This window comes from Malaya genurostris, chromosome 1, assembly GCF_030247185.1.
Source record: "Malaya genurostris strain Urasoe2022 chromosome 1, Malgen_1.1, whole genome shotgun sequence".
Taxonomy (NCBI): Eukaryota; Metazoa; Arthropoda; class Insecta; order Diptera; family Culicidae; genus Malaya; species Malaya genurostris.
Window position 1 is genome coordinate 65029622 of NC_080570.1, and position 25242 is coordinate 65054863.

Consider the following 25242-nt stretch of genomic DNA (forward strand, 5'->3'; position numbering starts at 1 on the left):
CGGTAGCCATTGTCAATAGACAACCAAACAACCCAATTTCGGCAATGCTGGTTGTCGTTTTCTGATTCCGGATGCACCGGAAATAAAAAGTAAAATAATTTCTAAATTTTCCTCAAAACTATTACAATCGGTAGTTGTTCTTGGGTTTTTGATGAATGACATAGACACAAAAATGGAAGCCACTTTTCTCGCACCAACTACCGGTTCCCAGATTCGGGTTTCAGAAGTACCTCTTTTCGTTTCCTCAAATTTGGCCTAACCGACCTGAGTACTGTTTCATTCTGTAGGTTATACTAGTTTATGGACAAACCTTTTTGTTGTTTTTAAGAATCAAAGAAAAATTATGTTGAAGAACACCACACATTTATTAATGAGGATATGTGAGATATGAGAAAGGCATCATCACATCACTAGGTGGATTAAAACAGGTTTGTAAAATCGATTCTCCCTTGTTCTTGTTGATTTAATCCAATTTTTTTTTTCAATTTCTGCTGATATATTAATTTAGGACTGTTCGCAAAGTTCCGTTTTCATAATTACCCCTAATTTTTCAATTGGTTGAAGTTCCGACGAATTTGATGGATTCACAAAACTTTCTGCATTATAAGTTTACTCCGTTGGCGCGGTACCATTCCAACGCGTTGCGAGAGTAGTGGCACGAAGCTAGAGCACGTCAAAACAGAGTTTATTTTCGTTCTTTCGTTTTGAATGACAAAAGGGCACTTTTGCGTAGATTTTCATGAACTTTTGCACCGTAGATAGTTTCGGAAGTGATGATGGGTTCGATTATTTTACCGCATCAATACATCGCCTGCCAGATTCTTAGCAATTTTCGATAATTTATTCTTTAAAATATTCTTCAGAGCATCGAACTTAGACTTGTCAACGAGGTCTCTTCTTACGCGGTGGATACGTACCGCGTAAAAAACCGTGCAAAAAAAACTGCGTATGTTAACTTCGGAAGCTCGCGTATAAAAAACCTCAAAACTAAAAAAAAATGGATGCCAAGTATCTTAGAAATGCATGAAACGTCCAGATGTGGTGTAAGGCAAAAACATTTTTTTTGTAAAAATCGATTCTGGGATTTTGAGATTTCCAAAATCAATTTTTTTTTTATAAAAAATATCTAAGAAATGCATGAAACGTCGAGATCTGGTGTAACTTTTTTTTGAAACGAATCGAAAAATTTTTAAGTGTGAAAGACTAGAAAAAAAATTCGAGATAACACCAGATCTGGATCTCGTTTCATGCATTTTTAAAACAAAAAACGAAAACCGCGTAACTTGGTAAATCTGCGTAAAAAGAAACCGCATAAAAATATCTCAGTTTACTTCTTATTTGTACGTTTCGTCTTCGATTCATCAGTGCATTGGCAGTTTAGTTTTGCTGTAATAACACAAGGATGCCAAAATCTTAAGATTAATCTGATTCGAGGAACTTTAAAATGGTTGTTAAATTCGAGCAAAAAAGTCCTAACCTACCGTCGTTAAAAACGGAATGGTCCACATTAGTTAATAGAATAGGAATATATATTTCATATTTCGGGCCTCCGACTTTTGCAAATGAAAGATCTTGAAACTCTTTAAAAAGTCCCGGAAAAGTTGATTTAGATCCAACTTTCGGTTCCGGTATTACAGCACGATAAGTGAAAATTTTTTAATTTCATGAATATTGTTTTCAAAATGATGGCAACGAGGGCACATTTTTATAAAACTTACTGATAAATTCATCTAGTTGGCAGATCTTGTTAGTAAGTGGACATATAAATATACTTTGGAACTACTAGTCCTTGGTTTCCGCTTCGGAACGCACTGGTAATTGGAGAGAAAAGCTCGAAAAACGGAACTCACTTCGATTTCTCACAAATCATTATTTAAAATAAAACTCTCAGTGTTTAAAAATATTCTGTGCAATTTCAACCAAATCCGACTTCAAGTTCCTAAATTATTAGGGTGACTAGAATCAAAGCTTTCAAACTGCCATACAAAATGATGCAAAACCGGCACGCATCGGTACGTACTGACAGATATGTCTATCTCCTCTGTGTGACGAAGAGCAAGCAAAATTTCTCCCCTCGCACTGAAAACTTCAGCGAGAGCTCTTCTCTTTCACATATATACACCACTGTTATTTAAAGTGTGCACGCATCATGAGTGCGTTTGTTTATTTCCTTTTACCTCTTCCACTGAATCGCACCAAAGTGCTAGAGCATTAGCTAATAAATTCTCTGGGTGGATGCAGATACTTTCACAGAGGTGTACACGCTGGTGAGCGCTCTGGTGTATGGTTTGCGTAGAAGAAGCGTGGACACGCAAAATCAGCAAAATAAAACAATTTATCGTAAAATGTTTGGTTTTCCTTGCAAATTTTTCATAGCAAGGCCAGATCTACTCTCTATTAATTGAAGTTCACAGAAGTGTTCGCTCACCATCACGCGCCAGTGGTCACTTGGGTATATTTAGACGAGAGCGCGTGAGAGCGATTCATGCGAAGAGAATGTGTTTCACTCGCGCCAGCTGCTTTAACCACAAGCACACACTCAAATGCTGTCTATTCGACACTGAGAAGAAGTGCGCTTTCCTCTTTGTGCGGTGCTTCGTTTTTTCCATCCTCGGTGTGGACAAGAATCTGACTCCAGCGTGTATCGCTCTGGTGAAATGCCATCTCTGCGTACTGATACGGAAGCAGAAAACCGCCTAGCATGCAGCGTGCTTTGTTCAATTTTGTATAGCGTGGCAACCCTGCATTAAAAGCTATACTAACTTGACATAACTGTTTACAAATTGAAAAGGTTATGGCTGTTTTTTACCAAAAGAAAGTTTTTGATTTTATTCAAGTGTGAAAGACAAAATCTTGACAGAATCTTCTAGTGACGTTTCTGAAAATATAAGTACTATGAGAAAGACATCATTACATCACTAGGTGGATTAAAAAAGGTTTTTGTGTAGAGCATCGTTTTATAGCATCAGTTAAAATCTAGAGTAATTCTCGGGTAATCTTCGTTCTACCGTCTCGTGAATTGTAATTGCTGTCGAGCTGCCGATGCAATTTATGCAGTGTTGTCATAGCTAACACGTGCCACTATAAAACCATCGACCTTGCACAGTAACAACTTAAGCCACGAGCGCCAATAGCGTACACACGTACACATACTTACAAAAATGAAAAAAAAAACGAAAACCATACGCTATCCATCCATCCATTGTAAAGTCGAGCCGCGCTTACTATACATAAATAGAATTCCAGTTGAAACAAAAAGTAAACAGTAGAAACGATTTGTAGTATCTCCTACTCGTCCCGCGGCAGCATGACCACGAACAAATTAACGGCGGCCCTGACGACGGACCGGCCGGTGAATTAACTAACGCGTGATAATATCCCCTCTCGAGTGGTGAACAATGTTTACGCTTGCGTCAAACTATGGTATCAACGAGAAAAATCAAAGAGCTAGCGTAAACTTACAAAACTGTAGGCAAGAGGCATGACTTAGGCACTTTGCTGTAATTACAAAAACAAATGAGTAGCAATAATCGATTCAAACTCGTTCAAATATTTGACACTCGGACTCAAATTCAACGTAATTCATCAACTATGCGATTAGTACGTGATAAATTGTCAACTTTACTCAATGAGCAAATATGTTACAACTTTGAAAGGCTGCTACCTGATTATTTTTGTACTGAATACTCGAAGGGTTTGATCGTAAAAATGAGTAACAGTATTCTATTTGGCGACAGTCAGTTTTTTATTACTAGTGGATCATCATCATCAAAAACAAAGATGACGAATATGCGTTCTGTTGCATAGTAATGGTATTATTGGATGAAGATGACGCGCAAACTTAATAACAATTGGCTGTGGCATTAAATGAGTCACAACGAGCAATTTCCGACTTATTGAGAATCATGGAAAAAGTGCATACGATAAAAAAATGTATATAACATTAATTGAACGAAATACAAGAACAAAACCCCGTTGAACTATTTGTGAAATTTTAACCGGATCAAGCTTCCGGTTCGGGAGTAACAGAGTTAAATGTGCAAAAATAGTTCACGTTTTTAGACTTCGATTCCGCACGGTAATGGCTATCCACCAAGACATGGGTTGTCACAATCCGTCCTTTTTTAAAGGAGGTATCGACTTTTCTCCCTATTTCAGTTTACGGTGGTCCCAAAACGCTCCAAAACGCGTTTTCTGCTTGCGCTTCTGAGGTCGATTTTGGAGCCTAAATGCCTTCAAAAGAATTTTTGATTGGAATTGTCCCCTTCTTTAGATAGAATTAAAATTGTCAGTAATCCGCCTAGAAGTGAGGCTAAAGTTGTAATTTTCTTATATTGCGTCATAGAGATTTTATTTCTACGAAGAACTTGTAGATCATATTATTACAAGAAAACATGACGAACACATGAACTCTTTAAAATGGATTGGTGTCGAGATATGAAGCATTGTTTATCGGAGGTTCCAAAGTGTTATTTTACCTTTTCCACATTTTTCCTATTTTATAAATATTAAAATAACATTTATAATTTTTTTTAAATATATAGGTTTAGAGTTTGCTCAAATTTTGGAATTTTGTGTGTGTCTGCAAAATGCGCAAGTCTCAGAGAATGCTAGACCGATTTTGACCAAATTGCAAATGAAAAGTTTTCCAGGAAGTATAAACGCTATTGTTTTTGTTTTTGGATCTGATGATTACTTTCCGAGTTATACAATCTGTTACTCGAAAATTTGCAGTCTTTTTTTTTGACAATATCTGTCACAATTGAGCTTGAAAACAGAAAATTTGTTCCAAATTTAGATACCTTATCGTAATACCAATCAAATAAGTCGAAGATTGTAAGAATCCGTCAACTATTAAAGGAGATATCGATATTTTTGTGTAGCTGATTTTTTTTACCATATCCCAATAGTTCAGGTTTGAACGAAAGACGATGAAATGACGTTTTGAAATTAGACACAATTTTCAATACAATCATTTCTTTATGATTGCAAAATTGAATAGCATAGTATTTTGGCTCGAGTTGGTTACAGCACAGTTCCTTCTGGGTAACATAATTGTCAATTTTTCGACTGTAACGTGTTAAACCTTATATTGGAAATTGTGCATTATCGTTCAATTCAAAATGATAACCCTTACACATGATGTAGAAAACATGTGGATCGATAAAAAAAAGATTCATCTCACTGCTAGGTGGATCAAGCACGTTTTTACCTTTTTTTATAAATATAAAAAATAGGTATAGAATTCGCTCAAACTTTAGACAAATTTTCCGAGGCCCGGAGGGCCGAATGTCATATACCAATCGATTCAGCTCGACGAACTGAGCAAATGTCCGTGCGTGTGTTTGTATGTGTGTTGTCAACTAAGAGGTCGAGATCTCAGAGATGGCTGGACCTATTTTGATCAAACTAGTCGCAAATGAAAGGTCTCCCCGTCACTCAGAACGCTATCGAATGGTTTTGAGATCGGATGTTCACTTTTTGAGTTATACGAAGTTTTATGTCAAAATTTTTAGTTTTTTGACAGTATCTGTCACACTTGACCTTGAAAACAGAATATGTTTCTATTCTTAGATTCCACGCGGTAATAGCTATTCAACAAGCCATAGACTGTTAAAATCCGTCCATTTTCAACGGAGATATCGACATTTTTGTATAAGCGACTTTTCCCCCTATTCCAGTAGTAGGAGTTTTGAGCGCTGTATGACAAAGCAATGCTTGGGAGCAACGTGAAACACGATTTTTTATACTGCCAAACCATACCAAAAAGACTGTGTATGGCATCCTTTTTTATGACAATTTGCCTCGGACCGATTTTAGCACGGCTCGTTTTTGGCAACATAATCTTTCGAATATGGCATATGTAAACCACATGATATCAGCATTTTCGAGTTGAAAGTAATTCCATAATTATATTAATTTAAACTACTTACAGCAATAAATGCTGGAAAAACATAACTTTCATATACCATACGACTCAGTTCGTCGAGATCAGCAAATGCGTGCGTGACAAATAATTTCACTCAATTTTCTCGGAGATGGCTAAACCGTTTTCTACAAACTCAAATTCACATGAAAAGTAGTATACTCCCAAACAAGGTTCCTGAATTACGTTTGGATCCGACTTCTGATTGCGGAACCACAGGATGATATGTGAAACAAAATTAAAATAATGCAATTTACGAGAGAGAAATCTCGTAGATGGCTGAACCGATCTAAGATTCAAATGAAATCTAAGAATCATCTATGATTCAAATGAGAGGTCTTAAAATCCTATAAACATCTTACTTTTTAGTCGGATCCGACTTCTGGTTTAGGAGATACAGGGTGATTAGTATAAAATGTCAATTTCACAAAAAAAATCAGGTTTATCGGGTTGGCAGATTTGGATAGTCGATTACCAAATAAATTTATTTCAGTTTAAGCGGTATTCGTTTTTGGATTCAGAATGTACCCCCAAATTTTAATTCGCACTACAATTTCTCAAAGATGTCTACACACTTTTCGAGTGAATTTAACTGATTTTGGCTACACCGATTCTAGAATTCCGGTTCCAGTATCGAATCGTTTCTCAAAGCTCAATCATTTTCTCAAAATTTCTCGATCATTTTCGCCAAATTGAACATCAAAACCAAAAATTCAGGTCCCATACAAAATACAAATCCGGACTTAAGGTCCCATACAAAATTGATGAATTTTATCCGATTCTGGAATTACAGATGATGAGTTTTTAAAATTCATACCGATATAGAATATGTAAATTGTTTGGTGTATTAATTTATAGCCAAAAGAATCATTTTGGGTTATGCTAGTTCCTGAATACCGGCTCTGGAAGTACCATAAATGATGACGAAAAATTCTAAAGTGGAACTCACTTCGACATCTCATGGAATGTTTAATCGATTGTCACACGTTAAGATTGAAATTGGATACGATTTGCAGTTTCGACATGACAGGGTAATGAGTGATTAAAATCTCAATTTGCCGTTTAAAACGACGATAATTGAAATAATGTCATGAGAACTAAAACACCTAAGAATATCCATGCAAAAAACACATGCGGATTGATAAAAAAAGGTATCATCTCACTGCAAGGTGGATTTTTTCTAACTTCATCACTCTCAGCACGGAACAACGGTTAATGAAATACTCAATATATTTCTCAAAGGACTAGAAAACTGCTCATAGTCCGCAGCACAATACAATGATTATGACAGAACCGATACTGCCCACTGATCTGTGGAAGAAATGTAATATGCTAATCAAATCTCACATGATATATAACATGTGGTATTTATAAGTGCAAAAGATTGAAATGTGTAATATCTCATTATTTTTTTCGTTTCTCCTGTCCTTTCCTTTTGAAAAAGGAATGGAATCATGGAATCGTTATCACCTCAGGGAGCCCCAAACAACGTGGACAACTTCGTCCAAAGTCTGCACACCTAGTAGTTTGATTGCATGTTAAATGTAGCTTTCTCTTAGATTGTGTTGTACTCTCTATGACAATCGTTACTTTCACTCAGTTCTTTACTCATGCTACCCTCACTCATCAATCATCACTCATATCCCACTATGGAGATGCAAAAAATACAAATAAAATCGACAAAGATAGAATCAATCAGAGCAGATTGGAAAAGTTAGTGTTAGTATACCAATCACTCTGATATCATTTCTAGATTTCTAAATTTTCTATATTTACAGTAATAATCGTATTTACCGCTTCAGACATAAAAGACTATATAGGAAAGCAGGGACAAGACCGAAGCGGACACAATATGAAATTCTCCGATACGATACAGACACACGACCCAAGATTACTGACTGGTTACCGGGTGAAGCAAATTTCCTGCCCAAGTGACACATTTTCTGGTGAACTTGCAAACTCGTATCTTTCGTTGCCAATTGGTTACCGTAAAGGAATCTGTCGCTTGAGTACCGAGGGTTTCCTCGCTTCGTTGCTGGTGTTCATTTGGGCACCGTAGCCTAGTTCGTCCGGTATGGAAAGCCCGGAGTCTTGTAACCCGAACCCTCGGCCAGAGTAGCCCATAAAGGGATAAAACAATTATGGAAGAAAAAGGTTTAAGGTAAAAGAGAATACTGTTATTTGCGGTCGTGCTGATAAACAGTAATCCATTTATATAACTTATGAAAATATCTGGAGTACCTTTTGATTAGTCTTATACATTTTTTTCGGAGTTTTACAATCAGTTTTTCTAAGTAAGGATCAGGATTTTTTTAACCAGACGGTCATTATAGTGAATTTTGCGGCTATTCTAATTATAATAAATTGATTCTACGGTCATTTTTGTATAAGAAAAATCTATTCTAAAAATATTTACAAAGATTTATAGGAAAGTATTGAATAAATTCGCGTTTCGCCTTTCTCATAAAGGCTATGTAATCACTGTGAGAAACCAATGTTTCAACCGATGCCCGGAGGGCCAAATGTCATATACCGACGAACTGAGCAAATGTATGTGCGTGTGTGTGTGTCTGTATATGTGTCTGTAACAAAAATGTGCACTCGATTTCTCGGAGATGGCTGAACCGATTTTCACAAACTTAGATTCAAATGAAAGGTCTCTTGGTCTCATGAGTTGCTATTGAATTTCATCCGGATTGGACTTCCGGTTCGGGAGTAATTGGGTAAAATATGAAAAAAAAACATTGAAGAAAAAGTGCACTCGATTTTCTCAGAGACCGCTCAACCGATTTCCTTCAATTTAAATTAAAATTAAATGCTTGTAGTTCCATAATGTGCTATTAAATTTCATCTAGATCCGACATCCGGTTAGGAAGTAACAGGGGAAAATGTGTAAAATGAACTAAAAAAGTGTACTCAATTTTCTCAGAGACCGTTCATCCTATTTTCACAAGCTTAGGTTCAAATGATAGGTCTTAAAACCACATATAACTTTACAAAATTTCATCCGGGTACGGCTTCCGGTCCCGGAATTAAAGAATGATAAGAATAAAAATTTTCATTTTCAGGAGTGTGTTTTTATACACGAAAAAATCCGATAATAACGCAAATTGGTGAATAATTTGTTACTATTTGTTGCTAATTAGTTACGGGAATGTTGAATTTGTTACTAAATTTTTGTTATTTTTCTTTTTGAGTATTTCGCAAAGTTCATATGAAGTTAGCGAAGCCCCCTTCTAAATATGCTTCAAAGTAAATCGAAGTCCAGCAAATAATTTGTGTCTTATTTGTTGCTAATTAGTTACGGTAATTTTGAATTTGTTACTCATTTTTTTAAATTTTTTTTGAGTACTTCGCTAAGTTCATACCAAGCTAGTAAAGCCCCTCTCCCAAATATTCAAAACAAATCAAAGCCTAGTGAATAATTTGTTGCTTATTAGTTACGGTAATTTGGATTTGTTGCTCAAATTTTGTTTGTTTGAGTACTTTGCTAAGTTCATATGAAGTTAGCAAAGGGGGGGGCTATGCTTCAAAACAAATTGAAGTCTAGCGAATAATCTGTTGATTATTTGTTGCCAATCAGTTACGGTAATTTTGAATTTGTTTCTCAAATTATTTTTTATTTTTTTTAGTGCTTTGCTAAGTTGATATGAAGTTAGAGAAGCCCCGCTTCCAAATATGCTTCAAAACAACTCGACGCCCACTGAATAATTTGTTGCTAATTAGTTTCGATAATTTTGAATTTGTGACTAAAATTTTTTAAATTTTTTTGAGTGCTTCGATAAGTTCATATCAAGTTAGTAAAAATTCTCTTCCAAATATGCTTCAAAACAAATCAAAGCCTAGTGAACAATTTGTTGCTAATTAGTTACGGTAATTTTGAATTTGTTGCTCAATTTTGTTTTTGTTTGAGTACTTTGCTAAGTTCATATGAAGTTAGCGAAGTCCAGCGTGCTCAAATTTTGTTTGTTTGAGTGCTTTGCTAAGTTCATATGAAGTTAGCGAAGCCCTCCTTTCAAATATGCTTCAAAACAAATTGAAGTCCAGCGAATAATTTTTTTATTATTTGTAGCTAATTAGTTACGGTAATTTAGAATTTGTTGCTCAAATTATTTTTTATTTTTTTTAGTACTTTGCTAAGTTGATATGAAGTTAGAGAAGCCCCGCTTCCAAATATGCTTCAAAACAACTTGAAGCCCACTGAATAATTTGTTGCTAATTAGTTTCGGTAATTTTGAATTTGTTACTAAATTTTTTTTAATTTTTTTGAGTACTTCGCTAAGTTTATATCAAATCAGTAAAGCCCCTATCCCAAATATGCTTCAAAACAAATCAAAGCGTAGTGAATAATTTGTTGCTAATTAATTAAGGTAATTTGGAATTTCTTGCTCAATTTTTTTTTTGTTTGAGTACTTTGCTAAGTTCATATGAAGTTAGCGATGGCCTTGAAGCATTGAAACCAGAACATACTGAGTCGCGTGCGAATAATACCAATACTGAATTTTTACTAACAAATATCTTTCTCCCGTGACACTTGTGGAGTGCGCAGTAGTATATACGGCCTCTAGTAACAACAAGTGTTGGACAAACATTCCTTCTCATTCCTTAGACGATCTACGTTCGGACCAGGCCGGTGCCGGTACTGATCAATGAATTCTGGGGTTACCAGAAGAATGATTTACCAGTCCTATGTTGGATTATCTGGAAATTCGCTGTACAATTTCAGCTAATCCCGATCAGTAACGGAGTAGCAACCAGGGGTGGTCGCTCAAGCTCATTTTTTTTTATTTTTTTGAGTACTTTGCTAACTCCATATAAACTTAGCGAAGTACTCAAAAAATAAATGAAAGATTGAGCAACAAATTCAAAATTATCGTAACTAATTGGCAACAAATTAGTAACAAATTATTCACTGGGTTTCTATTTGTTTTGAAGCATATTTGGAGAGAGGCTTTGGTAACTTCACATGAACATAGCTAAATACTCAAGAAAATAAAAAAATAAATTGAGCAACAAATTTGAAATCACCGTAACTAATTAGCAACAAATTAATCACATTTTTGCGTTATCATCGGCGAGAGATGCCTCGCTAAGTTCATGCTCATAAAAATCAAGCCAAATACATTTAAATTGCCGTACGATTCTTCAACTGGGCAGATTTGGTTAGTTTATGACCAAATACGTTACCTTTAAGTATACTGGATCATCGTTCTTGGTTACGAAAATATCGGAAGAGTGCTCGTGTGCTCCACGGAAATTGGTAAATCATTTCAATTTATCAGAAACGGCTAAACCGATCTTCGCAAACTCAAAATTAAACGAATAGTATCAGGTGTACAACTTTGTTTCCGTCGTTTTCCGATAGGTGGCTGTACCGGCTGTGGCTGGTCAAAATACATAGATGATAATGCATTCAAAGTGAGTGTGTATAGTGCCAAACGAATTGTCATCGCCGTTTAAGTGACAGTTGTTCTTGTTTTCGTATTATTCACTCTCGAAAATGTCTGTTTATGTGCTCAATTCTCGCCATTTGCGGGAAGTTTTACTTTTCTGTTACAATTCGAAAAAATGCAGCTGAAGCGCATCTAATGCTCTCAGAAACTTTCGGTGATGCTGCTCTGAGTAAAAAAACGTGTCGGGAGTGGTTTCAACGTTTTAAAAATGGTGATTTCGATGTCGAAGACAAACATGGTGGTGGAAGATAAAAAACCTTCAAAGATGAACAACTAGAAGCATTGCTTGATGAAGATTCTTACCAAACCCAAGAAGAGCTTGCCGAATCGTTGGTAATGAGTCAGCAAGCTATTTCAAAACGTCTCAAGGCCCTGGGTATGATTCAGAAAGAAGGAAACTGGGTGCCGTACGAGTTGAAACCGAGGGACATCGAGCGCCGTCTATTTGTATGTGAGCAACTGCTTCAAAGACAAAATCGTAAGGGGTTTTTACATCGAATCGTAACCGGTGGTTCGATACGATAATCCTAAACGCAGAAAATCATGGGGAAAGCCCGGGCATGCTACTTCGTCGAAGGCAAAACCGAATATTCACGGCGCTAAGGTGTTGATTTGTATTTTGGTGGGATCAGCTCGGTGTGATTTACTACGAGCTCTTAAAACCGGGTGAAACCATCACAGGAGATCGCTACCGAACGTAACTGATGCGCCTTAGTCGCGCGCTAAAAGAAAAGCGGCCACAATATCAAGAGCGACATGACAAAGTCATCCTTCCACACGACAATGGTCGGCCTCACGTCGCAAAAGTGGTCAAAAAGTACCTGGGAACGCTGAAATGGGAAGTATTGCCCCACCCGCCGTATTCCCCAGATGTCGTTCCTTCTGACTTCCACCTATTCCGTTCGATGGAACACGGCATGGCAAATCAACATTTTCAATCTTAGCGGAAGCAAAGTTGTACACCTGATATTGTTTCCATAAATTGGTGTATAATTGTGTCCAGATCCGGCTTTCGGTTCCGGAAGTACTGCGTAGTGTGTATGAAATTGCAACCTGACATATAAAGCGATAAGGCGAAAAACGTAAAAATACTTCTAAATTTGATCCAAAACTGTTTCAACCGATCATGAATTGGCATGTTTCATGATTTTTACCGGCAATGGATTTTTACCCGTGTATACATTGAACCTCCAACCGTTTGTTAATTTCGATTGCTCTCTCAAATCGTATAAGCGCTTAATGTCAACACGTGACACATGCTGCCAAATTGGGTAAATTGAGTTCTGAAATGAAAATTAAAAGTCATCGAAAGGTTTTCTGAATCAAATTCATAGTCGCATAGTGTGCGCCTACCACCACACCTTCTAAGCAGGAAATGGAACTCATTTCTGACCGCGCCTCAGTATTGATCCTCATACTCGGCCCTTTGGTTGCTTTGTATCCGTGACGCGTTATGATCAACCAAAAAAACCGCCTTTTTCGAACGCACTTTGCTGAAAACATCTTTCTTGCGGAACGGGTCCGCATTTTAGCACACATTAGAAACAGTGTTGTGCAGTCAGTCGTCGGGGCTCAGTCGCTGAGGGAAGAAGGCTACAGCGAACAAACCGGTGATACGCTAGAGGGACTTCTCGACGCCACTACTACTACATCCAGATGAGAGATAAAATCGGCTGGTTTCGGATTGGCACAGCACTGGAGAGAAATCAGCGGGGTGGGTGGGGGACGAGAGCAAACGCAGGCAAAATGAAGCGAAAAATAAGTGATTCATGTGACCGCGCCACCAGTCAAACCAGTCAACCTACGTACGAGGCTGTCTTCGGTCGGAGAACGATGCCGGTTACGCGATTCATAAGTGTTTACAACACCAAATCAACCATGGGCTGCGTGCGACGTTCGGCTAGTTTCAGTATGTATCTTCTTTTCCTGGACGCCGTTCGTCGTCGGAAAACCGGTTTTCAGTTACCGCCTGAAGCGCGAATAAAAGCTTCAGCCATGCCATGGTGAACTGACGGACGGACGGACGGAAGGACCGCCAATTTGACATTCAAAAGTGACACGATTTCAGCAACAGCGCGGGCGCGCACACTGGCTGGCGGATGTGTTCGCGTAGATAGACACGAGAATGACCACCATCGGTTTATTGTTCGGTATCGTTTGAAGGTTGATGAAGCAGACAGACCGTTTTTTTTGCGATAGTTGAAAAAAAAAATGGTAACAATTTTAATGACTACGAAACGTGGAGAACTGATTGGAACTGGATAGTGTGGTTTTGTCGTTAGCATCGTTCACGGGGTTGTTGCCTCTGATTACGGACTCAAAGATTGGCTGTGGGGTTTGGTAGTTTTCCACGTTTTGAACTGCTCACATTCTAACTGATTTCAGATCATTATTGTTCAATTTCACCTAAATATTCTTCGGTAAAAGTTCAGGCTATTTATACCATTCCTCTTTTTTTTTGTTTCTTTCCAGGTAAACATGGAATACAATGTGGATTTAATGCTTTGTACCAGTTAACAAGTAAGCAACGCTTCAGCACAACACTTGACCAGACCAGATATTCCTCCAAATCCGAATTTTTCATTAATACAGTAATGAATATGCAATCCTAAATCCACTAAAACTCCCGTACACCGCACATTGTTTTGCGAATAGAATGCGATTACCGGTCCCAACTTCTTATTCGCAAAAGTTCATTCTGACCCCCAAACCAGGGTAAGCAAGTTCCCCGGTATTAAGTCATGGCAAAATTAATCTCTGCACGGTAAAAACATCCGTGCGTTCAGAAGTGTCCTAGAAATCGGGAAGGGGGGAGAGGCGGGTAAACTTTCCGGGTTTTGTTCCCCGTTCACGTCGAAAAACTTTTTCCGACTTTCTAGATCAGTCGAATACCGGGAAGAAAAGTTGTGTGTTTGCATCGGTGCCGCCCGGTGCAGCAGTAGTCAGTCGTCGTCGTCGTTCGTTCTACGACATGCCGGAGCGCTCTTCCACATGTCAAACGCCGACCCAGACGATTCAGGCACGAAATTATGCAAAATTTAATCTGAAAACTTTGCCACTTGCCCGAACTATGTTGAATCAGTATTTTTTTATTTTCACTCGTCCCGCTTCTTCCGGTCTATCTACTCCAGGTTGTGTCGGTACCGACGTCAGCGACGCAAAGAGAGGGGCAGAGAGACTTGAAGCGAATGATAAACTTTTCTTCATCATCTCATCTCGTTCCCAACCGGTTTCGGTGTATGTGCATTGACTGGAATAAGTACATGTTAGGTTATAATCTTGTTCTGGATGTGTCCTATATGTGCAACGTGAAATGCTACTAGAATTCCATCGGTTATGCTTTGCCTATGTTGGATATTTCTGCATCCTAGTACTTTCGATTTTCTGCTGATATAGGAAGGCTATGCAATCACTGTGAAAAATGACTATTGCACTGAGACTCGAAGAGCCGAGTGCCATATATACCAGTCAATTCAGTTCGACGAGATCGATTTGAACGAAATTGAATTCCAATAAAATTTATTACGGTCTTGACTAGGAAGCTCCTGAATTTTATCCGGACTTCCAGCTCCGGAATAACAGCGTGATTACCGAGTCTTTGTCATTATTAGATTTGGGCGAAAAGTTTTAGTTTTTATGACTGTGTTATATAAATCCAGAAATGAGTAGCAGCAAGCTATCAGACACATCACATACACCGTTTTGGACGGAACTTTGCACACGTTTTTTGTATGTCAAACCATTTGCTTTGGCACGAAAGGACTATTCAAGACTGATTTTAGAAACAAGGTACTATATTTTTGCATGTATTTTCATCCATTTGTTGTATTTCGAATACTGTCTAAGTAGTAATCTCCATCAAGAGCAACGCAATCATTCCAGCACCGCTCTTACATTTTTATATCACTCTTGTAAATCGATTTAACTTTTGCCTTAAAATAGGCCTCAGTTTCAGCGATAACCTCTTCACTCTTGCGAAATTTCTTACCAGTGAGCATTTTTTATGGTCTGCGAACAGCCGATAGTCGCTAGGAGCCAAATCTGACGAATACGATGGATGTGGGAGTAATTCGAAGTTCAATTCATGTAGTTTTGCCATTGTTTTGGATTGACTTGTGATACGGTGCGTTGTCGTGATGAAACAAATTTTTTTCTTTGCCATATGCTGTCGTTTCTTTGCAATTTCAGCCTTTAAACGCTCCAATAACGCTATATAATATTCATTGTTAATGGTATTTCTTTTCTCAAGATAATCGATAAATATTACACCCCGAACATCCCAAAATACCGAGGCCATAACCATTCCAGCCGATTGTGTTACTTTCGGGCGATTTGGACAAGATTCACCAGTTGCTGTCCACTCAGATGACGATAGTTTTGATTCCGGAGTGGAAGTGATGAACCCATGTTTCATCCATTGTCACATAGCGACGAAAAAATCCGGTTTGTTACGTTTAAACATGGTCAAACACTGCTCAGAATCATCAACACATTCTCGTTTTTGGTCAACAGTGAGCAAACGCGGCACCCACTTTAAACTGAGCTTTCTTATAGTCAAATGCTCATGCAATATAAAGCCAACACGTGCTTTTGACATCTTTACGATGACAGCTAACTCACGCGCCATCTATGTGTTAGGCCCGGGACTTTTCAGCCCATGTGTTAATTAGTTACCAAATAGTTATTTAAGTTTCCAATCACCACACCTTTTTGTCATATTGATCAAACAATCATTTATAAGTTTTCGTTACCTAATTCCATCATAATTTGGCTAATAGCTATGGTGTTAGTTACTAGTTGAAAATGGATTTATTTGACGTGGCGAAACCATTTTGAATACGTTAGCGCATGTGCAAATCGTTACTATGAATTGGTTTCGTGGTTACATAGATGATATTACCATATTATAACATACAATTTCTGCACTGGCACATATACCTATCCATTAGTTTTCGCAACGTAATGATAACGAGAATGCAACGTATGAAACATAGGGTATTTCATCTCATTTGTAAGGACGTTACCTTAAAAACCTGATTTAACCATCAAAATCACTACGATTTTTTCATATTTCTGCTTAATTCGCCTTGCTCTATATTGAGAATTGATTCACATTCCTTGGAAATTGAAATAATAATTTAAAAATCTGCTAAAAACACTTCTGATATGTTCACTACTGTGCTCCTAATTTCATCTCAAAGGTTTTGTATTCATCCTATCGTTGGTCCTTTATTCATCCCATAAATTAGCAATGGCGACAGCAATCAAAACCAAAATATTGCACTATTCCACTCTCAGGCTCAAAATGTCAGAATTTTCCTTGAAAAGGGCCTAATGCCAACTATGACACAACACACGATATTAAAAAAAAAAACAGTTTGGAATCATTTCGACGTTTAAAATTTTTTGGATCGTTTTTATTACCTTTCGTTTCAAATTTAAAATTTTACTCTGCAGTTAATTCGGAGAACTTAAAAAAACAAAAAAAGAATTGTTACTATTTAGGCATTAGCCCTTCTAAAAACAAAATGTAGAACCAGAGTTGCCATTCATACAGATTTATCTGTATTGTATAGATTTTTGCGTTCGCGTTCGTTAAATCAGATTACAGATTTTTTAAATTTAATACAGATTTGTAAAGATTCATAAAAAGTGAGAAGTAAAACGTTAGACTTTTCTCTCTGAGTATCTATTAGTATTTGATTACAGTACTTCTTTAAAAGTTTATTAATCAACGGACAAATCACATGTTAAAATGGAAATCTTTTGTGCAAATGTTTGATGATGAACACTGATAATCATTTATTTTAAAATTTGAAACCAATTTGAATTTGATTTGAATTTGAATTTGATTCATTTTATTAGTAAAAACCGATAGAGCAGATACATATTTTCTATGAAAATATCTGGCATCTCTGTGCACAGCCGATGAAACACACACATTTAACAGTGTTATGGTGACGTATAGCGGAGAGGAACCAGTGCTACTAGATTTGCCACAATGGTTATTTGATTAGTGTTTAACACGCTCTATTTGGTAATATTAGAATCCGAAACAGTTTTATTTGTATATAAATATCAATGATATAATCAAACTAATGTCACGGATACCAAAAAATACTTGTTGATGATAATTTAAAAAAGAAAAAATATTTTTTTTTAACATTATGAGAATACTTGGCAACCTTGCGATACGAAATGAGATGAAAACAAAGCGCAATCAAGTGAATTAAGTGCAAATTTTCATCTCTTATTTTGAAGACTTTTATTGCTTATCAGGTAATTTCAGAAATCTTTAATCGTTGAATAAACAAGTGGAAAGTGAACATTACTAACTATAAAGTCATCCAACATTGAATACTGGTGTAATTATGTGAAATAAGGATCATGTTTTGAGACGAATCGATTAGTAAATATTCAGAAACATGATGAATTGTAAAACTTCAGACGAAAGTGGTTCCTAAATTAAAAAGTGAGTTTATTTTAAATGAAAAAAGCGATCGTTGAAGGTTTTTTAACTATTTTTTTCAATTGGAAAGTTTGGCAAAACCTAGACTAAATGTTTTAAAACGTTCCACAGTTTTGTTCAGGTACGTTCAAAGATATGATTAATGTTCAAAGTTATGAGGTGAAGGAATGAGTTGGAAATTGGAGCTGAGATGAAATAGGGAGCCCTTACCCTAGATAAAACAAAAATAATACTTTTTTAAAAATCACTTTTTGACAAAAATAAGTGGCTGAATATTCATTTCTATACTAGTGGCTGTATAATCATTTAATTCACTACCATAAACACGACGGAAATAATATATGTATTAAATATCGATCGCGACGATATTGTAATTCTCTCGATATATGATTTGAAAGTAATATCAAATTAGAATTTTATATACATGTACTAATTTTGAGCATTTGGAACATAAGATAAACTGATTTTGATTGAAGGCGAAGCAAAAACACTTCATTGATTCAGCGATTTGGATTCATTCAATGTTGACAATGTCGTTGGTGGCTAAGATTTTACTAGTTCACTTGAAAAGAAGTTATTTTCATTCATTCAGGCGTTTTGGTACCTCATGTGTACCGATTTGTGCTCAAGCGCACATAACTAATTTCAATTTTATTTTACGTTTCGCATTCAGCTCATCAGTGCATTAGCAGATTATATTGAACTGTTAATGCCACCTCTCGGAACAATCCGCTAAGCAGGCGTAAAGTATTGGCTAAAAATATTGAGTTATTTTCATGTTATGGAATAATAATTTATTTCAGCCTAGCATTGTAACGTAACGACAACTTTTATTTTAACCTATTTCAAATATATCGCTAGTCACTTGCCAAAACTGCGCTTTTTGAGTCACGTAAGTGGTTAGATGATAGTAACAATCACTCAAAATTTTCGTTGCAAACTAGTCACAAATAAGCTGCTACCGTAACAAAAAATGTTAAATTGGAGTTGAATGTACAAAAATAATATCGAAGAAGTTGTAGGAAATCAAATACACTGGAACAAAAGTTTTATGCTTTTTCGAAAGGTTGAAAAATAAAACAGAAAAAATCTGTCTCAAAAAATGCTATTTTTTTTCTCAAAATTTTCACTTTTAACTTGTCGTTAATCAATTTATGAATAATCTGATTTATGCGATTTTTTTTTTAATTATGCCAAATATATTTACGCGAATTTCGTACTAAATATCATTCCGATGTATGTCAACTAGATTCCAAACTAGTTCTAAAAATATTGTGTGTTGTCTCACAGTTGGCATTCGGCCCTTTCAAGAAGAGTTCTGAGATTCTGAACCTGAGAATGTAATAGTGCACTATTCTGTTTTGCTTACAATTTCTAATGAATGGGATGAATATAAGACCAACGATAGGATGAATAAAAATCCATTGAGATGAAATGAGGAACAGAGTAGTGATCATATCAGAAGTGTTTTTTTCTGTTTTTTTTAAGGTAAGTCTAATTTCCATGAAGTGTGAATCGATTCGCAATGTGGAGCAAGGCGAGATAAGCAGAAATATGAAATATGGCTAAATCAAGTTCTTGAGGTAACGTCCTTACAAATGAGATGAAATAGGGAGCCGTTACCCTATATAAAATAATGGATGCATTTATTTCCCCGTGTTTAATCCAGAAAAAATACTTTCTTGATTACTTTTGCCTTTCTCTATAGAAAGGTAATAGAAATTCTGGAAAACTTAACTTCCAAACGGAGACCCATAGTTTTATATGCCATTCGACTCAGCTCGATAAGATCGGAAAATGTCTGTGTGTGCACTTTTTTAAAGATTTTTTACCGCCCAATTTGTTCGGTTATTGCTCGTTTGAAAGCTACTATTGGCTTGGTCATTGATTCAAGTCAAGTTAAAAGATCTAATGGCTGTTACTTCCGGAGATATGATGGTATAAGTAACGTAACCGACAAAACACGTTAACACTCAATTCTCTCAGAAATGGCTCAATCGATTTGACTAATTCTAGGTTTATTTGAAAGCTTATATTAAGTTGTTGTTCAAGTTCAACGGTCGAATAACTGAGATCTCTGGTTTCGCGGAGATATAATGGTATAAGTGACGTAACTGACAAAACGCACTTTATTTCTAACCGCTCAATTTTTTCAGTGAGAGCACAGCCGATTTCTAGGCTCGTTTGAAAGCTTCTTGTGAATTCGAGATGTAATTCGAAAATTAAATGGCTATCACTGAAGATATTATAGTAGAAGTGACGCAATCGACTAACCGAAAGTTTGTCATCGGTTGAATTTTCTCGAAGATGACCCAATGAATTTTAATAAACTTAGGCTCATTTGAACGCTAACAATGTCAATCAAATTTGGAAGGGTTTTGGCGAGCATTTCCGGATTCTGAAATGTAACATTAAACAAAATTTCTCGGAGATGAAAGAATCGCTACTACTAGCAACTATTCTATTATTTAATAAGCTAACAATACTATTGACCGAGGATAGAATCTTGCAAATGTTTTAATGAGACTATTTGACGGAGTAAGCCGATTTTTATTTTGGTGGTTATTGTTTGGAATTGCTTTGTTGTGAGAATTCGAATATGAATTATCGACAGGACTTTCCCTACACGAAACATTTTATTTATTCATTTATTTATTTATTTATTATCATTGTTATGTCCATAGGATATAAAATCTAAATGGACGAGGATGGGAAAAAGCCCATTTGAGTAGCCAATCAAATGGACACAAAAACCATCATCTTTTGAAAAAAATATGAATAACAATAATTACAATACGAGAATAAAAATAATCACAAATTAACATAGATATGACAAATAACATCAAAACAAAGATTGTAAAATATATAGTCAAAGCTCAACAGATCTTTTAATTTTCCTTACAAAGCTACTAGATGATTCTCCAAACACGAAATGAATGAATTTTCACAGAAGTAAACGTTCGAATACATGCAGCTATCGGCTCATTATATTCAAATAGAGTTCTGTGAAAACTGTTCTGAAGCAGAGTTGAATTTCGCAGCGTTCTGCTTGGAATCCGAAAATTGACTTTGGAACGTAGCTCGGGAGCATCTATTTCTCCGTTTATCAATTTTGCAATGATCAATGCCTGTTGAATTTTTCGTCGGCGTAGCAACGTGTCAATCCCTAAAAGCTGACATCTTTCCGTATATGGTGGTAGATTTTCAGGGTCTCGCCATGGTAAGTGTCGCATCGCCAAACGAACAAAGCGTTTTTGAACTCTTTCAATTCGTAAATTCCACGAAATTTGATAAGGCAACCAAACATTCGACTGATGCATTTTCAAGAATTGGCCGGACAAGTGAACAGTACAACGCCTTCAGACAATGAGGATCCTTGAAATCCTTAGCTATTTGTGAAATGAAACCCAATTGACGTAATGCCTTAGTGATTATAAGTGATCGATGCAAATCAAACGATAGTTTTTCATCAAGCTGTACTCCTAAGTCGCTCACCTGATTAACTCTAGTCAGAACTGAGCCATCAATATTGTAGTCGAATGTTACAGAACTCATTGTTCGGTGAAACGTAATTACCAGACATTTTGAAATATTAATGAGTAGTTTGTTTTTGCGACACCAGTCAACGAAAAGCTGAAGTTGATGTTGTAGTCGACGACAATCCTCCACAGTTCGAACAACTAAATACAATTTCAAGTCGTCCGAATAAATTAGTTTCAAACCATCTCCAAGAGCAAATTATGTAAACTGCCTTAAGAAATAAACGTATTTATGGAAAAAAATTTCCAAGTGCAAATGAAACATCGTTGAAAAATAAAGTAAACAGCAAGGGTCCCAAATTACTACCTTGTGGAACTCCTGAATGGTTCGTGAATTGCGTTCATGTGTTACTATCTAGTTTCACTCGTAAAACTCTGCTAGAAAGGTATGAGCTAAACCAAGACATAAGCTGTGCAGAGAAGCCAAGACGAGATAATTTACTCAGAAGTATTTTGTGATCAATTTTGTCAAATGCAGCCTTCAAATCCGTGTAGATGACATCCATTTGTTCCTTATTTTCCATGCAAGCGATACATTTAGATGTGAACGTTAATAAATTTGTTGTAATTTGATATACTTTAGATGTGATGAAAGTATCCAAGCAATGTATATATCAATGAATGATATGTTATTGATGTACATATTTGAATCAGGAAATTAATTATTACATCACTTTATAGTTATTTTTGTTTTAATCTATGTTTGGAATAAAATTAATCGTTGATAGAAGATTACTGTCCCAATGTAAATTGAATGCTCTCTAATCCAGTTCAACATCGATGATTCAAATATTATTATTTGGGTAGTTTTCGGTATTGCAATGAGAGTAGTTTAAAAGTTAGTAGCTACATTTGTTAGCCTATCGTAGCTACATTATTACACTATCGAAATTTACGAAGAAAAAAACTCAACAATCCATGGAACTGCTCAACCGTTGAGCAACCTTGGAGATATGGGAAGCTTTTGTATGGAAAACTCGAACTCGATCAAGATATTCGGAAAGTGAGGGCCGTTTTGTCATAAAAATGTCTAATCATTTACCACCGTAAGTCGGATTCAAATGAAATTTAGGAACATTGTATGGGACTATTAGACCATTCATTTGAAGCTAAGTTTGTGAAAATCAGTTCAGCCATCTCCGAGAAAAGTGATTGACAATATTCAGCACACACACACATACATTTATCCAGTTCGTCGAGCTGAATCGAATGGCATATGACAATCGGCCCTCCGGGCCTCGGTTGAAAAATCGATTTTAGCAGTGATTGTTTAGCCTTTCTGTATGAGAAAGGCAAAAACAGAACCATTCCATCGCTGAATTACAGCAATTAAAGATCCTTTGCACACAAAAATCTTATTACAGCGCGAATGTCACAGCAGATGCTAGCAACGATTATCGCGGACATTGTTTGTTGTACGCACAGATAGGAAAATGATCAAAACGACACCAGACATTGCACAGTGGGAAAAAACCCAGGAAACCCGCAAAGAAATTGGGAAACATGGAAAAAGGTAACAATCAAGAGTGTTTCTTATGTAAAAAAATCCAAGAAATTCAAAGGAATGATTTTTAATGGCCGCACGAATCACCATCCTGTTCATTTTACCCCAAATGCCCAGCAGTTTTAGGGTCTTTTGTAGTATTTGTTCTGTAACTAAGAAAAGAAATAGCTTGATTTTATGTAAAAATGTCTGGAGAATCGAATAGAAGAGTGTACACTGGCCGCCCGAAACATTTTGGTGGCCCCATTTCCTCCATTCCATGATATCTTATTTTAAATCGTCCTTAAATCTCGGTAAAATAGTCATCAAAACGTTTCGTGCGGCCAGTGTGTAGGTTTTTCCATACGGTTCTACAGACTGTTTTACATAAGATAATCTGGATTTAGTAAACTTCCAATAAGTTTTATCGAGATTTAAGGACGATTTAGAATAAGATATCATGAAATGAAGAAATGGGGTAAAATGTCACCAGAACGTTTCGTGCGGCCAGTATAAGTTCTGGCATTCGATTCTACAAACTTTTCTACATAAGATAAGCTAGATTTAGTAAACTTCCAATAAGTTTTACCATGATTCAAGACCGATTTACAATAAAATACCATAAAATGGAGGAAATGGGGTAAAGTAGTCATCAAAACGTTTCGTGCGGCCAGTGTAGGTTCTTCCATTCTATTCTCCAGACTTTTTTTTACATAATATAAGATAGTTTTCGTATGCTTTCAACGTGGTTCGCTTATGACTTAGGGGTGATTTGGATGAAAATTTCACATATTGGAGGAATGGGGGTAAAATAGCCACCAAAACGTTTCGTGCGGCCTGTATAAGCTCTGGCATTCGATTCTACAGACTTTTTTGTATAAGATAAGCTAGATTTAGTAAACTTCCAATAAGTTTTACCATGATTCAAGACCGATTTACAATAAAATACCATAACATGGAGGAAATGGGGTAAAGTAGTCATCAAAACGTTTCGTGCGGCCAGTGTAGGTTCTTCCATTGGATTCTCTAGACGATTCCATCGCTGAATTACAGCAACTGAAGATCCTTTTGCACACAAAAGTCTCAATTTTAGCGCGAACTTCACAGCAGATGCTAGCAACGATTATTGCGGACATTGTTTGTTGTACGCACGGACAGGAAAATGATCAAAACGACACCAGACAATGCTGTGCGAGCTGAGCACGCATCGATATGCACATACTTACCTGTTACGGGTTTTCGATTTTGAAATACACTGAGGTTTTTCACGCGATTGTTTTTACGTGGAAAAAAGGTCCAAAATAAGCATCATTAATTCTACTAAAATGGAAAGTTAAAAAAAAATTTGAAGCTAAAACCTTTGCAATAGAAATGTTTGGCTTCGAAGAAAACACAAAACATTGTTGATCTTACGGGTTTATTGATGGACTTCTCCTGTCCGAAATCCCATTCCGTTGGTTCACTTGCTGGAAACATCAATTTATCCGATTCTGTCGAAAAATCTCTTTCCCGGCTCCATCTCACTTCCATTTACTCTATCTACTTACCACCAACCAGAGAAATTTCCAGCTTTCCACCGGTGCCACAAAGGAATTGAATCCCTGAGCACCTACTCATTGCAAAAGTCTATGTTAAAAAGGTGAGTCCTTCGATGGTGGTGACAACTGAGATACAATTGCCAGCAACACTTGCCGAACAACGAAACCAGCCAGAACATTCTGATGATTTTTCCGCAAACATGGAGTCCACCTGAAAGAACCCAAGGAAAGTGGATGAGGCGTCCACGTCAGAAGCCGCTGGTTTTTAACTGCTGGTGGTGACCGGCAAGCGTTAGGATTGATAAAAATTTCGGTATGGGAAGAGGGGCACGTGGCTGTATATTTGTGTCTGTGCTTTCTTCCTCATCCTGACGAATGAATGCTGGAATGAGAAGTCATCCACCCAGAAAAGGACACGAGCCGCGAGGATGAGTGCTATATTAAATATTCAAAAGCAACCAAAGCGCAAAACGGAAACTGAACTTGATGGCATTTTGCGCTAATGGAACCGTAGTGAACGCAAGGTGGTACTAAATTTTAGTATCGTGTAATAATTTTCCAACGAACGACGAAAACTGTACGTATTTCTCGGTTTATCCCAGGCCTTAGTAGGATCACCAAAAAATCTTGAAACATAACCTGCTGCACCGTCGTAACCAGTTTTGAAACGTCGCTCCACCCTAATCGTACAGCTGAAACTAAAGGTGTAAGTATTTATAAGTGGTGGAAAAGGGAATGATGTTACCGTGGGTACCGTTTACGGGGAGAAACAGTGGCCGAGCAAACGGGCGGAGTAAAGGACACGGAGAGAGTTCAGATCGACTGACGGATGAA

At 36.7% G+C, this 25242-nt stretch overlaps 1 protein-coding gene across 11 annotated transcripts in view; it reads left to right on the top strand.

Moving 5' to 3' along the window:
- The window catches only part of LOC131440312 (C-terminal-binding protein), a 193603-nt gene that overhangs the window by 112420 nt on the left and 55941 nt on the right, over nt 1-25242 (top strand). For 7 of the 11 annotated variants that reach the window (XM_058611474.1, XM_058611471.1, XM_058611483.1 and 4 more), the window contains one exon: nt 13852-13899. The exons of the other annotated variants lie outside the window; for them this stretch is intronic. The gene's annotated coding sequence lies outside the window, so the exon portion shown is untranslated. The remainder of the gene's footprint in view (nt 1-13851; nt 13900-25242) is intronic. 11 annotated transcript variants of the gene reach the window in all.